General features: G+C 41.1%; 1 pseudogene across 1 annotated transcript; it reads left to right on the forward strand.

Annotated features, from left to right (window-relative positions):
- The first annotated feature begins 473 nt into the window (after positions 1–473).
- LOC149537218 (laccase-12-like) lies at positions 474–9,597 on the forward strand (annotated as a pseudogene). The gene is made up of 6 exons (XR_016357223.1): positions 474–612; positions 767–918; positions 1,032–1,276; positions 7,959–8,087; positions 8,177–9,127; positions 9,244–9,597. The product of XR_016357223.1 is annotated as a laccase-12-like (transcript).
- The last annotated feature ends 572 nt before the right edge of the window (positions 9,598–10,169 follow it).

The following is a 10,169-nucleotide window of genomic DNA, read 5'->3' on the forward strand; positions in this document are numbered from 1 at the left end:
ATTCCTTTTACTTTTTTTAATGTACTTTACAATTGGAATTCGCCATTAATATTTTTAAATTAAATGTTCATGATTGCCAACATTCATGATTTGCTAGTTTGAATAAATATTACGGATTAGGTTACGACTCAAACATTCGACCTTCCTTGGATAGCAAAATATGTTTTACAAAAACTGACCTACATACTTTTTGGAAGCATCTACCCAGCGGACAGATTGGCAATTAAATTATTATTTAATGTTAATTTAAAATTATAAATTCACGTGAATTTTTAAGAATTAATAAATTTAAATATTCAGTCATTCTGTTGGCTGCATACTTTTTACCAACTTTTTGGCATCGTTTCTCCCCTGGTCATAACGTTACCTCTTTAATTTGGTCGGGCTAACTCCTCGTTAATGTTATAAATATGAGTAATGGACTTCAATGGCATAACCAAGAAGTTTAGTTTTCTCCACTTTGGTCGCTATCATAGATCTTGTGTGTACCCGATATCTTCTTTTGGCAACATGTTGTTAATCTCACCATGGTCTCTGCTGCTGCTCCACCTGTCATCAGCCATCTTATTTCATTCCAAAGCAATTGCAGAAGTTCATCGATTGACTTTCGTTGTATGCTAGTAATTTTCAGTTTCTAAATTCTTGTCTTGAATTTCTCTTGAGAATTTAAGGTTTTTGTATTGAAGTTGGATTTATATTCAAGTGATTTGTGTAAAATGCTATTTAAATTTCTCTCTTTTTCAACTTTTACTTTGTGTTTTGCCAGATTAAAGAGAGTCCTATTACAAGGCTATGTGAGTCACGCAGTATAATCACAGTGAACGGACAGTTTCCTGGCCCAACTCTGTATGTACGCAAGGGAGACACTCTTATCGTGAAAACTTATAACACTGCCCCGCATAATGCCACTATCCACTGGTAAATAGATCCAATATAATGCCTTTCAAGGTTTTACATATAAAATAGCCCTAAATGTGATTTGCATGTTTGGAAAACGTCTGACTCGAGAAAAAAACGTATTTGTTTTCCAGGCATGGAGTGAGACAGATTCGTTCTGCGTGGGCCGACGGGCCTGGCTATATTACTCAATGCCTCATTCAGCAGGGAGGCAATTATACATACAGATTCACCATTGTTGCAAAGGAGGGGACCTTGTGGTGGCATGCCCATGTCTCCTGGCTTCGCGCAACGGTTCATGGAGCACTCGTCATTTATCCCAATAAGGGCACATCTTATCCCTTTCGTAAACCCTACGCCGAGATTCCCATAGTGCTAGGTAATCCTGATCACCATTACCATATGGGTGTTTTGAATTTTCAATCTAGACAGTTTATGCCGCGAATGTTTTTGTGTTAATAGATACACTCGAGAATGAATGAGAAAGTTATTAGATGGCAAGTTCAAATAGGGCTGAGCGTTGAATCGTATTATATAGTAATTTTAGTACTGTTATAGAATCTTTGGGCATTATCCTAGTTAAATTCTGTATTTGACAGCTGTGGTTTACGAGGAGTAATGATGAGATTAGTGATATTCTCAAATGACTTAATATTTGACTTCTGTGAGTGGGGTCTTGTAACTTCTATTCATTGAATATGAGTCTAAATTTTTTTCTTGGAATGTCATAATTTTTTTGATGAATAGTTTTTTTTAATTAATAAAATTTACTAAGATTACAATTCACAAAAAAGGGTCAGGGGATACAGGATCACTCTGCGAATGAGTTCAATCGGCCGAAGCCGGAGCAAACAACATGGCCGCAGCCAACAACTATAAACTATTCATAAAAAAAAAAAAAACATTTAGAACAACCTCATGCTGCCAAGGCAGTATCAGTAGAGGGAGGAGGATCATCTTTATCAGGGAATCCCCACGCATCAGTGGGATTGTGAGGCGGACTAGGAACAGTCCAGCCGTCAGTAGCATCCGCAGAATCTGGGGTAGTTGCAGTCTCCGCATCCTTCTTGTCTGGCTGCGGAGGAGAAATTGCTAAGGTCAGCCGGGGAAACTTGCCAAAGTGCGCCCATCCAGGGGGAGGAGCCGGAGACCAGCTAGAAGCCCGCCCAGGGGGGGGAGCCAAGGACCAACTAAAACCACCACGTGATGGGGAAGCGGAGCGACGCCTCCAACCGCCATGACCACTGGTGGGAGAGCGGTGGCAGGGACCCTGGGAGCGCGACGTGTGCGAATGGCAGCCAGAGGACTGGCGTCTGGAACAACGACCGCGAGATGAGGAGGCATTAGCCGAGGCATCCAGAGGCACTCTGGCAATGGTACAACGCGCATTGCCCTAGTGGTTTAACAATTCTTGTAAGTGGGCAACCTCTAGGGCAACTTTATTAGCTTGCACCTGTATCTGCATAATGACATTGTTACAAATGCATGCCTTAGTGTACATTGCAATGTTAACATCCAAAAAATTGTGAGTGAATAAAACTGCATTCCTATCTTTCCATAGAGAAAACAAAATTTCCATCCTGAAGGTATGCCAAATCTGAGAAAACTTTCGAGGAAATCTGGGGGAATCACCCAGCAGGATCATGTGCCATGAAAAAGGTTCGGACCTGAAAGGCTTGAAAAAATCATAGATCTAGTGCCAATAATTCTGAGCACGTTTGTAAAACCAAAAAATATGCAAAAAGGACTCAGGTTGGCCACAGAAGGGGCATCTGGGATCAGGAACCCCAATGTGCTTGAGCCAAGGCCCCAGGGAAAGACCTTGGAAAGCAAGGCACCAAGCAAAGTGAGCAATCTTAGGTTCTATAATGGCACTCCAAATGGTGTCGAACCATTTTTTCCATTGAGAAAGCAAAGAATGCAAATGCCACCACTGATTGAGCGTGTCCACCATCGAAAGGTGGGGCGAAAGCCATCTGTATCCCATATTGGGCTTATAATTGGTAAATGGAGTGGCAGGAAACCACTTCCAATCATACCACCAAGGTCGAACGGACTGAATCCCCACTTTATGAAGTAAGTGCATAGGGATGGAAGACAACAAAAGCTCATAAGTCTGGCGATCGGCACGTAGAAGGCAGTATTGAACTTTCATATCCTCCCAAGACCTGAAATTCATGGTGACTCTTGAAAAAATGTCCTTAGTAGTGTGAATGCCTCGTTTATAGAAGCACAAAGCACTGGCACCTTGAGTCTTGGCAAGAGGAATACCCTGGAAGGCAAATAGGGGAGACCACCAAATGTTTTGTTGATTTAAGGATAGCCCATTGTGGAACTCATTACCAGCCCAATGAAGCCAAGGTTTAACAGCTTCCTAGGCTTTTCAGATGCTCTTTATAACGAAAGAGCCCTGTATGACAACTGGTTCTTGCATAGTGAGAAGGGTCTGAAAACCAATTCCCTTCCACACCGATCTATTAGTAGGGAAGCCTGAAGAGATGCAATGCTTGACAAGAATTTTCCAGGCTTCATCTCTAGAAATAGCTCTAATAATCCATTTAGCACAGAGGTCAAGGCCCTGCTTTCGAGTGGAAAGCAAGCCGAGACCCCCAGATTCCCTTGGGAGACAACAGAAATCCCAAGCAACTCTATGAAAACCATGATGGTCAGAACCAGAGGCCCAAAGAAAATATCTGAGCAAAAGTTCTAATTTGAGATATGAAGCTTTGGAGGGAGCCCAACAAGAAGAATAAAACACATGGGTGGTAGCCAAAATCTTAGAACAAATCTAGAATTTACCAGCAAGAGAAAGCGGCTTAGTGATCCAATAATCAAGCTTTTTGGTAATCTTTGTAAGCACAACATTCCAAAGTTCCACAGGGGAAGCCTGGAAAGCAAAGGGAATGCCAAGAAAGCAAAAAATTTCTCCATGAGTAACCCATTTCCATTGGAATTGGTTGAGCCAAGGTGGAGCTGGCAAAAAAGATTGTCGATAACAGAGCGTTTTATGCCATTGAATGGCAGAGCCAGAGGCTTGACAAAAAGTGTCAAGACAATTCAAAGCATTTTTGATGTTTTCTTCATCTTCAAGAAGAGTGAGAAAAGAATCATCAACAAAATGTCCACTGACTAATTGGGAGGAAGAATCAGGCAAGGAAATGCCACGGACCAGCCCAGAAGACACAGAGTGAGCAAGTAAATAACCAAAACTTTCTGCAGCAAGGACATAAAGCGCTGGAGCTAACGAACAACCTTGTCTGATGGAACAAAAAAGTCCAAAAGCTTCAGATTGCGAATTATTGATGGTGATGCAAGCATTAGCGTCACCAAAGAGCATTTCCACGGACAGAAGGAAATTGGGACCAAAACCCAGAGCCTGAAGCATAGCCAAAATGAAAGGCCATTCAATGCGATCATAGGCTTTAGCAAAATCTATCTTTAAAAAGATAGCCTACTGGTTGGACTTACGAACCCATTCCATACCTTCCCAGACAGCAATGATGTTGTCAAGAATATACCTAAATTTGATGAAGCCAATTTGTTCAGGCCGCACAATTAGAGGAAGCATATGGCGGATTTTGAGAGAGAGTGCCTTACCAATGATCTTATAAGACACATTCAGGAGGGTGATGGGCCTCCAGTTGCAGATGTCCTCAGGATCACCAGCTTTAGGTATGAATTTAATATTGCCTTTATTTATGATCGCTCCTAAGCTTTTAGAATGGTATGCTTCGAGATAGACTTTGTGCAGATCAGGACCAATTTGCTCCCAAAGATGTTTGTAAAATTCATAGGGAAATCCATCATGCCTAGGGGATTTGTCATCCGCCATGGAGTAAGCTGCCTCTTTAAGGTCTCAGAGGGAAAGAAGTTGCTCACAGAAAGCGTGTTGCTCAACCGTGAGGCGGTTTGGACTAACAGTAATACACTTTCTGAGAGCCTCCTCCTAAGCAACCGAATGGCCCTACGAAGCAAAGATGTTCTCATAGTAAAGAACAAAAGCTTGCAAGATGTCTAACAGACTGGAAAGAACATCAGTTCCCTATTTTATCTTTTTAATCCCAATATTGGTATGATGGGCTTGGAGAGCCTGGAAGAACTCCTTCAAGGCTTTGTCGCCAACCTCCAACCAGTGGAGACAGGCTTTGATTTGAGCTCCTTGAGAAGCATAGTTATCAACAATTTGCTTTTCATGGCGAAGCTTGGCAAGCTGAAGTTGCAGATCCACATCAAAGGGGTTGAAGGTGAGCGCTTCAGAGGCTTTTTTGAGGGCAAGGGTGTTGGCTTCATAAGATCGTTTTCTGAAAATTGCCAGCTGACGCCCGTAGATGTGCAAAAAATGAGCTGTTCTGGTAATGGCATTATTCCACCATTGAATCCAACCTCGATGGGAATGTGGACGTGGTTCCAAATTCCAGAAACGTTGTATGTGGGAGATAGTGGAGGCATGCAATAGCACAGACATGTTGAGGAATAATTGAGACTTAACCACTTTGGGGACAGCTGTTTGCCAAGAAATGCCAAAATAAATGAGATAGTGGTCTAACAATGTCACATCTATTAGGGGAATGACAGGTAGATCACGATCTTTAGAAAAATAAAAAAAAGATTGTGCCGAGATCATAGAACGATCAAGATGTTTCAATATGCAGTCAGGTCCGACTCGAAAATTGGACCAAGTGTGCCAAGCCCCATTATCATGACGGTGGCTAGTATTGGGATCAAAGAGGCCCAATTTATGATGCATGTAAAACTAGGCTTCTCTTTCCCCAGCTGTCCAACAGAAAGGTAGAATGCCATCTTTGTCAGAGGCCACTTCAACCTTATTAAAGTCCCCACACAGGACCCAAGTAGCTGGCGACAGGTTGTCAGCAAGCCAAACCCACATTTGTGCCCTTTCCACAGCATCATTGGAGGCATAAACATTAATGACTCCAAAAGAATGATTGTTGATGGAAAGAAAAAGCCAAATAATACGCTGTGTGGGGTCAGAACTGTGCGAAATAATAGCAGAATGAAGGCGAGGTGACAGGAGAGTAACTACACCACCTTGGCTAGCTTCATGCTGAGAAGAAAACATGACGCTATCCTGCCAAATGACACGGCATGCAGCAGAAAGCATGAAACCAGAAATCTTAACTTCTTGCAGGCAGAGAAAATCTAAATTCCCAAGTCTATGATAGGTATCCCGGACATAGAATTTTCTAGGGAGGTTTGTAAGACCTCGAACATTCCAAGAGAGGAAGTTCATGAAAACTCTTCCATATAATCCTCGTCCTCGAGAGAGGAGTAACTATTTTACAAAAAGGTAGAAACTGGGTGAAAGTCAGACAGGAAATCGTCTGGACTTACAGCCTGCCGTTTGACCCTTGATATCTTCGCACGTCCAAGAGGACTGCAAGAACGCCTTGTTGCTGGTGGTACTATGGAAGAGACTGCAAGAGGAGAATGAGCCCCAGCCAAGGACAAGGTCCTGGCGGCTGCCTTAATCCCCTGTGAGCTAGTAGGGTTTGAAACCTGCGGAACCGAAACCGGTGCAACAGAAGCCGCTGGCATCTCCACGCTAGCAGGTGCTGACACTTCGATGGAAGCAGGAGGAATCGCGGTTATGACCGCATAGTATGGCTTGGGGGCCAAAAGATTCAAGGCAGGCTTTCCTTTGCGTCCAACAGTAACCCATTCTTTTTTTTTTCCTTCGACCTGTTTGACAGGTGTCGCTTTAGGCTGGGGTTTGACCCTAGGCATGGCCAAAGGGCAGTCCCTAATCTTGTGTTTCGCAAAATGGCACCTATAACAGGTGTTAGGTAAGTTCAAGTAAAGCACCTTCTGTGCGAAGGTTTGAGCGCCAATCTAGATTTCCACCGAATCCTTGAGATCTTTAGAAAGATCAACTTCAATGCAAACACAACACTGAAGGTGAGCATTAAAAAATTTCTTTGGATCCTTGGTAACAACTTTGCTAAGGGCTTGGGCAATAGACTCAATAAAAGGCCAGCAGGGCAAGGGTAGACCTAGGAATTCAACCCAAACAGGAACCCTAAGCTTTTTATCGTCCGAGACAGAGAAGTCTCAGGACCATTTCTGAAAAACAAGCAGAGAAGAACGCACAGACCAAGGGCTGTTGCTAAAAACCACGTCAGCTTGCGACAGGTTAGTGAAGCGAAATTTAAAAAAAACTTTTGGTAAGGTTTTGCACAGCGTCAAGGCGAACACCATGAGGAGTCTAGCTTTTGTTAACCCATTCTCTGAGCATAGCTTCAGGGGGGTCCTACCAACAAAATACCCTATCAAGGTATGTTGTTCTAACCAGTCACATGCAACATCAAATTCTTGCAAAGGAAGGACAATATCAGGCTTACCTCGTGGAAAACCTTCGGGACAAACTTGCGCGGGCGTTTGTTTGGTGGCGGCGCCATGGCAGTCCGAAGCAGCAACGTGAACACCATAAACAACTAGTTCACCACTAGCCGGAGCCATTATATCCTAACCTAAAGCTCCCGCAGTAAATGCGGTATGACAAGTGCCGATAGAAGGGGAGTGCAAGTGAAAGGCCGTACGCAAAAAAAATTGCAAGTTCGCATGAAGCAAGAAAACCCCAGCAGAGCGAAAAAACTCTCTCAACCATTTTTTTCGAATGTCATAATTTGATTTCACATGTAAAATATTTAGTATTTATCAACATAATAATTAGTTATATAATCAGAAAATAATAGAATGTTAATCACAATATACTTGAATATATGAAAATTGATGAATATTATATTAAGAAGTATTGACAATTTATTTACTTCTAATATATATTTCCAATAAATTATCACATTTATTTAGTATAAGTATTTTCAACTCATCTAATACTTTCAGAATTATATATATTATAATAGATTTTGTCTCAAAAATATTGAAATAAGTATTTTCAAATATAAAATATCAAAATTATCTAGTATAAATAGTGTAAATTATATCATATTCTATTAAATTGATATATAGTCACGTGATTAAGTTACACAACTCCTAATTGATTTTGTAAGTCATTTAAATCAATAACTGGTTTTATTGAACAGGCCAATGGTGGAACAGTGATCCTGAAGAAGTTGAAGCTCAAGCAATTCAAACAGGAGCAGCACCGAATATATCTAATGCTTTTACCATCAATGGTCAGCCAGGAGATTTCTATCCTTGTTCCAAATCAGGTATTAAATTTTGTAGGCAATCAAATAAGTGCTTTACTAGACTATTAGCTGTACAACTCCTGATTGATAATGTTACCATTTCTATGCAGGAACAACTAAAATCTCAGTCCAGCGAGGACGAACATACCTTCTGCGTATTGTGAATGCTGCTATAATCAATCACCTCTTTTTTAAGATTGCATCACACAATATCACAGTGGTAGCTGTGGATGCCTGCTACACAAAGCCATATGTAACAGACACAATGCTTATATCCCCTGGCCAGACTGCTGATGCTCTTCTCATAGCCAATCAACCTCTAGCCAAATATTATATTGCTGCCAAAGCATACACAACTCAAGCCATTGGTTTCTTCGACAAATCCACAACAACTGCCATTTTAAACTACGTGGGCTCTCTGTCATCTACTAAACCCTTTCTTCCACAACTTCCACAATACAATGACACTGCCACTGTGACTAAATTCAATCGAGCATTATGAAGCCTAGCTTCACCTGAGCACCCAGTTGATGTTCCTCAAACCATTGATGAGAAACTCTTCATAACTGTGGGACTCGGTTTATTCCCCTGTCAAACTAACATAACCACCAACTGCCAAGGCCCTAATAACACCAGATTAACTGCTAGTCTGAACAATGTGTCTTTTGTCCTACCAGATATCGCCATGCTTCAAGCTTACCATTTTGGTGTTAATGGTGTCTTTACCACTGACTTTCCTTCAAACCCTCCAGTTGTGTTTAATTATACAGGTGATGATATACCCAAAAGTCTCGGGGCGCCCATTACCGGTACAAAACTTAAGGTGCTCGATTACAACAGTACTGTTGAAGTGGTGTTCCCAGGAACGAATATCTTCCAACCTGATGACCATCCAATGGATCTTCATGGTTATGACTTTTACATAGTGAGAGAAGGTTTTGGTAATTATAATGCCGAAAGAGATCCACTCACATTCAATCTGGTTGATCCACCATAACGAAATACTGTGGGAGTCCCTTTTAGTGGATGGACTGCTATCAGATTCAAAGCTGACAGTCCAGGTAAACAGAAATATTACATTATCTTGTATTCTATCAATATTAAATGACACAACCGTTGAAATTGAACAACACAGAGAGTATGTGAGGTGGATAATGAATGATTAAAATTTGTGCAGGTGTTTGGTTCATGCATTGTCATTTTGATGATCATGTAACATGGGGACCGAACATGGTCTTTGTGGTGAAAAATGGGCCTGGCAATTTGGCAAGCTTAGAACGTCCTCCTCCTGACCTTCCCAGATGTTAGACGACAAGGCATAACATCATCTCGTTGACAGGCTTAAAGTCCACCACCTTAGTTGCATGGAGCTTCCTTAGAGATAGAGGAGAAGGCGAATTTCCTCAAAGCTATCTTTTACATTTTAGGTCTTTTATGCTCAGTGCTTTATTTACTGGATCTTCTCTCTCATCTTCTGAAAACTACCATATCTTTTCTATTGATCATTGTTGCTTTGGTGATGTTTCAATAATGTTTCTTGTTGAGAAATGTATTAAAGCTATTTAAATTAATAAGGATCACCTTGGAGACCTCATTTGAGATTAATTTGATTCAAAGTTTATTTATATGATGTTATTTGTTTTCGTGTTTTATAGATTTAATTAAAAAAATGTATAAAAGGGAAAATATGAAAAGGAAAAAAGTCAATTTGTTGAATGTTAAATTTTTTTAAAGAAGGTCGATGTTTAGGGGAAGGCTCTATTAGGGTTTCTTGCTTCATGTGAATTTTTAGTTTTTTGTGTATGACTTTTCGTCTGAACTTTCTTTCTGTAAGCACCACTTGTCACACTGCATTTACTACGAAAGTTTTTTAGGCTAGGATTTAATGGCTTCGGCTAGTAGTGAACCAATTGTTTCTGGTGTTTACGCTGTTGCTTCGGTCTGCCATGGTGTCACCATAGAACAAATGCCTGTGCAAGTTTGTCTTGAAGGTTTTTCACGAGGTAATCCTGATATTATCCTTCCTTTGCAAGAATTTGATGCTGCATGTGACTAGTTAGAACAACACACCTTGATAAGTTATTTTGTGGGTAGGACTCTGCC

Source organism: Cupressus sempervirens, chromosome 10 (genome assembly GCF_028749045.1).
Source record: "Cupressus sempervirens isolate cs-2001-9-10 chromosome 10, ASM2874904v1, whole genome shotgun sequence".
Lineage (NCBI taxonomy): Eukaryota > Viridiplantae > Streptophyta > Pinopsida > Cupressales > Cupressaceae > Cupressus > Cupressus sempervirens.